We start from the raw sequence: 6530 nt of genomic DNA, 5'->3' as shown, positions 1-6530 counted from the left end.
GGGATTGGAACCGGGATCGGGATTGGGATTGGGACTAGGATCCTATGGACCTGGATTGGGATTTGGATCCAACGGACCCGGATTGGGATTGGAACCGGGATTGGTATTGGGATTAGGATCCTATGGACCTGGATTGGGATTGGAACCAGGATCGGGATTGGGATTGGAATTAGGATCCAACGGACCTGGATTGGGATTGGAACCGGGATTGGTATTGGGATTAGGATTCAACGGACCCGGATTGGGATTGGATCCGGGATCGGGATCGGGATTGGGACTAGGATCCTATGGACCTGGATTGGGATTGGAATCCAACGGACTGGGATTGGGATTGGAATTGGGATCGGGATCAGGATTGGAATAGGATCCAACGGACGCGGAATGGGATTGGAACCGGGATCGGGATTGGGATTGGAATTAGGATCCTATGGACCCGGTTTGGGATTGGAACCGGGATAGGGATTGGATCCTATGGACCTGGATTGGGATTGGAACCGGGATTGGGATGGGGATTGGAATAGGATCCTATGGACCCGGTTTGGGATTGGAACCGGGATCGGGATTGGGATTGGGACTAGGATCCTATGGACCTGGATTGGGATTGGGATCCAACGGATTGGGATCGGGATTGGAATAGGATCCAACGAACCCGGATTGGGATTGGAACCAGGATCGGGATTGGGTTTGGGACTAGGATTCTATGGACCTGGATTGGGATTGGGATCCAACGGACCCGGATTGGGATTGGAACTGGGATCGGGATTGGGATTGGGATTAGGACCCTATGGACCTGGACTGGGATTGAAACCGGGATCGGGATTGAGATTGGAATAGGATCCTATGGACCTGGATTGGGATTGGAACCGGGATAGGGATTGGGTTTGGGACTAGGATTCTATGGACCTGGATTGGGATTGGGATCCAACGGACCCGGATTGGGATTGGAACCGGGATCGGGATTGGGATTGAGATCCAATGGACAAGGATCGGGATTGGGATCTGACAGAACTGGATTGGGATTGGAATCCAACAGACCAGGATCAGATTTGGAATTGGGATTGGAATTGGGATCCAGCAGTCCGGGATTGGGATTGGGATCAGGATTAGGATCTAAAGGACTGGAATTGGGAATGGGGTCGAGATCCAACGGATGGGGATTGGGATTGAGATCCGATGTACCAGGATTGGGATTGGAATTGGGATACGAAGGATCGGGATTGGGATTGGGATTGGGATTGGAATTGGGGATGGAATCCAATGGACCGGGATTCAAAATGGGATCGGGTCCAATGGACCGGGATTGGGATTGGGATCTAACGAACCGGGATTGGGATTGGGATCAGAATCGGGATCCAACAGATTGGGATTGGGATTGGTACTAGGATCCAGCGGACTGGGATTGGGATTGGGATCAGGATTCAATGGACCGGGATTGAGATTGGGACCAGAATTAGGATCCAACAGATTGGGATTGGAATTGGGATCCAACAGATCGGGATTGAGATTGGGATTGGGATCAAGATCCAATGGAATGGGATGGGGATTCATTGGACCATGATTGGGATTGGGATTAGGATCAGAATCGGGATCCAACAGATTGGGATTGGGATCCACTGGACTTGGATTGGGATCAGAATCAGGATCCAACGGATTGGGATCCTTCAGACTGGGATTGGGATTGGGATCCAACAGTCAGGGAATGGCACCAGGATTGGGATCCACCAGACTGGGATTAGTATTGGGATTGGGATCAGAATCAGGATCCAACGGATTGGGATGGGGACCTGTTGGATAGGGGTTGGAATAAGGATTGGGATCCAGCGGACCGGGAACGGGACCAGGATTAGGATTGGGATTCAGCGGATCAGGATCCAACAGACCAGAATAGGGATTGGGATTGGGATCTACCGGTCCAGGGCTGGGATTGGTTTTGGGATCCATCAGACTGGGATAGGGATTGGGATTGGGGCTGGAATCCAACAGATCAGGATCCACCGGATGGAGATTGGGATTGGGATTGGGATTGGGGCTGGAATCCAACAGATCAGGATCCACCGGATGGAGATTGGGATTGGGATTGGGATTGGGGCTGGAATCCAACAGATCAGGATCCACCGGATGGAGATTGGGATTGGGATTGGGATTGGGGCTGGGATCCGTTGGACTGGGACTGGGATTGGGATCCATCGAACTGGGAGCAGGATTGGGATTCACCGGATCAGGACAAGGGTTGGGATTGGGATTTAATGGATTGGGATCAGGATTGGGGCTGGGACGCACTGGACCAGGATTAGGATTGGGATCCAACAGATTGGGATTGGGATCAGGATTGGGATCCATCAGATCAGGACAAGGATTGGGATTGGGACTCAATGGATTGGGATTGGGATCGGGAGCCATCGGATCAGGGTTGGAATTGGGATTGGGGCTGGGATCCACCAGACTGGGACCAGGATTGGGATCAGGAGCTCCCAGATTGGGATTGGGACCGGAAGCTCTCACATTGGGATTGGGATTGGAATTGGGATCCACCAGGTTGGGATTGGGTTTGGGATTGGGATTGGGACCGGAAGCTGTCACATTGGGATTGGGATTGGAATTGGGATCCACCAGGTTGGGATTGGATTTGGGATTGGGATTGGGATTGGGACGAGAAGCTGTCACATTGGGATTGGGATTGGAATTGGGATCCACCAGGTTGGGATTGGATTTCGGATTGGGATTGGGATTGGGACCAGAAGCTGTCACATTGGGATTGGGATTGGAATTGGGATCCACCAGGTTGGGATTGGATTTGGGATTGGGATTGGGATTGGGACCAGAAGCTGTCACATTGGGATTGGGATTGGAATTGGGATCCACCAGGTTGGGATTGGATTTGGGATTGGGATTGGGATTGGGACCGGAAGCTGTCACATTGGGATTGGGATTGGAATTGGGATCCACCAGGTTGGGATTGGGTTTGGGATTGAGATTGGGATTGGGATTGGGACCAGAAGCTGTCACATTGGGATTGGGATTGGAATTGGGATCCACCAGGTTGGGATTGGGTTTGGGATTGGGATTGGGACCGGAAGCTGTCACATTGGGATTGGGATTGGAATTGGGATCCACCAGGTTGGGATTGGGTTTGGGATTGGGATTGGGATTGGGACCGGAAGCTGTCACATTGGGATTGGGATTGGAATTGGGATCCACCAGGTTGGGATTGGGTTTGGGATTGGGATTGGGATTGGGACCGGAAGCTGTCACATTGGGATTGGGATTGGAATTGGGATCCACCAGGTTGGGATTGGATTTGGGATTGGGATTGGGATTGGGACCGGAAGCTGTCACATTGGGATTGGGATTGGAATTGGGATCCACCAGGTTGGGATTGGATTTGGGATTGGGATTGGGACCGGAAGCTGTCACATTGGGATTGGGATTGGAATTGGGATCCACCAGGTTGGGATTGGGTTTGGGATTGGGATTGGGATTTGGACCGGAAGCTGTCACATTGGGATTGGGATTGGAATTGGGATCCACCAGGTTGGGATTGGGTTTGGGATTGGGATTGGGGTTAGGAGTGAGATCTACTGAATTGGAATTGGGATCCATCGGATTGGGTTTGGGATTCACCAGTTTGGGACTGGGATGGGGTTCGGGATTGGGATCCATCAGTTTGGGATTGGAATTGGGATCCATAGGACCGGAAATGGGATTGGGATTGAGGTCAGCGATCATCAGATTGGGATTGGGATTGGGATTGAGATTCATTGGACCAGAACTGGGGTTGGGATTGGGATCAGGATGGAATTGGGATTGGGATTAGGAACAGTAAGACTATGGTGAGGATCAGGATCCCCAATAACTGATCCTCCTGACCCCACAGTTCTACTCGCAGACCATATTTGTTCTCCAGCCCCCATAACTGACCCCAAATCTTCCCTAATCCCCATAACTGACCCTACAACCCCCATAACTGATCCTACAACCCTCATAACTGACCTTACAGCCCCCATAATCAACCCCGTATCTCCCCCCAGCCCCATAACTGACCCCATATCTTCTCCAACCTTCGTAACTGACCCCATAACTGACCCTACGGCCCCCATAACTGATCCTACAGCCCCCATAACTGACCCTACAGCCCCCATAACTGATCCTACAGCCCCCATAACTGACCCTACAACCCCCATAACTGATCCTACAGCCCCCATAACTGACCCCATATCTCCCCCCAGCAGCCCCCCAGCCCGCAGCCATGCCGTTCAGCAGCACCCACACCCCACATCTGACCCCATATCTCCCCCCAGCCCCCATAACTGACCCTACAACCCCCATATCCGACCCCATATCTCCCCCCTGCCCCCATAACTGACCCTACAACCCCCAGAACCGACCCCATATCTCCCCCCAGCCCCCATAACTGACCCTACAACCCCCAGAACCGACCCCATATCTCCCCCCAGCCCCCATAACTGACCCTACAACCCCCAGAACCGACCCCATATCTCCCCCCTGCCCCCATAACTGACCCTACAACCCCCAGAACCGACCCCATATCTCCCCCAGCCCCCATAACTGACCCTACAACCCCCAGATCCGACCCCATATCTCCCCCCAGCCCCCATAACTGACCCTACAACCCCCACATCCGACCCCATATCTCCCCCCAGCCCCCAAAACTGACCGTACAACCCCAGAACCGACCCCATATCTCCCCCCAGCCCCCATAACTGACCCTACAACTCCCAGAACCGACCCCATATCTCCCCCCAGCCCCCATAACTGACCCTACAACCCCCACATCCGACCCCATATCTCCCCCAGCCCCCATAACTGACCCTACAACCCCCAGAACCGACCCCATATCTCCCCCCAGCCCCCATAACTGACCCTACAACCCCCAGAACCGATCCCATATCTCCCCCAGCCCCCATAACTGACCCTACAACTCCCAGAACCGACCCCATATCTCCCCCCAGCCCCCATAACTGCCTCAAAATCTCCCCTCAACCCCCATAAGTGACTCCATATCCCCTCCAACCTTCGTAACTGACCCCATAACTGACCCTACAACCCGCAGAACCGACCCCATATCTCCCCCAGCAGCCCCCCAGCCCGCAGCCATGCCGTTCAGCAGCACCCACACCCCACATCCGACCCCATATCTCCCCCAGCCCCCATAACTGACCCTACAACTCCCAGAACCGACCCCATATCTCCCCCCAGCCCCCATAACTGACCCTACAACCCCAGAACCGACCCCATATCTCCCCCCAGCCCCCATAACTGACCCTACAACCCCAGAACCGACCCCATATCTCCCCCAGGCCCCCATAACTGACCCTACAACCCCCATATCCGACCCCATATCTCCCCCCAGCCCCCATAACTGACCCTACGACCCCCAGAACCGACCCCATATCTCCCCCCAGCCCCCATAACTGACCCTACAACCCCCATATCCGACCCCATATCTCCCCCCAGCCCCCATAACTGACCCTACAACCCCCATATCCGACCCCATATCTCCCCCAGCCCCCATAACTGACCCTACAACCCCCAGAACCGACCCCATATCTCCCCCCAGCCCCCATAACTGACCCTACAACCCCCAGATCCGACCCCATATCTCCCCCCAGCCCCCATAACTGACCCTGCAACCCCCAGAACCGACCCCATATCTCCCCCCAGCAGCACCTATAACTGACCCTACAACCCCCAGAACCGACCCCATATCTCCCCCCAGCCCCCATAACTGACCCTACAACCCCAGAACTGACCCCATATCTCCCCCCAGCCCCCATAACTGACCCTACAACCCCCATATCCGACCCCATATCTCCCCACAGCAGCCCCCCAGCCCACAGCCATGCGGTTCAGCACCACCCACACCCCATATCCGACCCCGTATCTCCCCCCAGCCCCCATAACTGACCCTACAACCCCCAGAACCGACCCCATATCTCCCCCCAGCCCCCATAACTGACCCTACAACCCCCAGATCCGACCCCATATCTCCCCCAGGCCCCCATAACTGACCCTACAACCCCCAGAACCGACCCCATATCTCCCCCAGCCCCCATAACTGACCCTACGACCCCCAGAACCGACCCCATATCTCCCCCCAGCCCCCATAACTGACCCTGCAACCCCAGAACCGACCCCATATCTCCCCCCAGCCCCCATAACTGACCCTACAACCCCCACATCCGACCCCATATCTCCCCCCAGCCCCCATAACTGACCCTACAACCCCCAGAACCGACCCCATATCTCCCCCCAGCCCCCATAACTGACCCTACAACCCCATAACCGACCCCATATCTCCCCCCAGCCCCCATAACTGACCCTACAACACCCAGAACCGACCCCATATCTCCCCCAGCCCCCATAACTGCCTCAAAATCTCCCCTCAACCCCCATAAGTGACTCCATATTCACTCCAACTTTCGTAACTGACCCCATAACTGACCCTACAACCCCCAGAACCGACCCCATATCTCCCCCCAGCCCCCATAACTGACCCTACAACCCCCATA

Source organism: Meleagris gallopavo, unplaced genomic scaffold (assembly GCF_905368555.1).
Source record: "Meleagris gallopavo unplaced genomic scaffold, MGAL_WU_HG_1.1 scaffold_16, whole genome shotgun sequence".
Taxonomy (NCBI): Eukaryota; Metazoa; Chordata; class Aves; order Galliformes; family Phasianidae; genus Meleagris; species Meleagris gallopavo.
Note: the sequence above shows the minus strand (reverse complement) of the source record.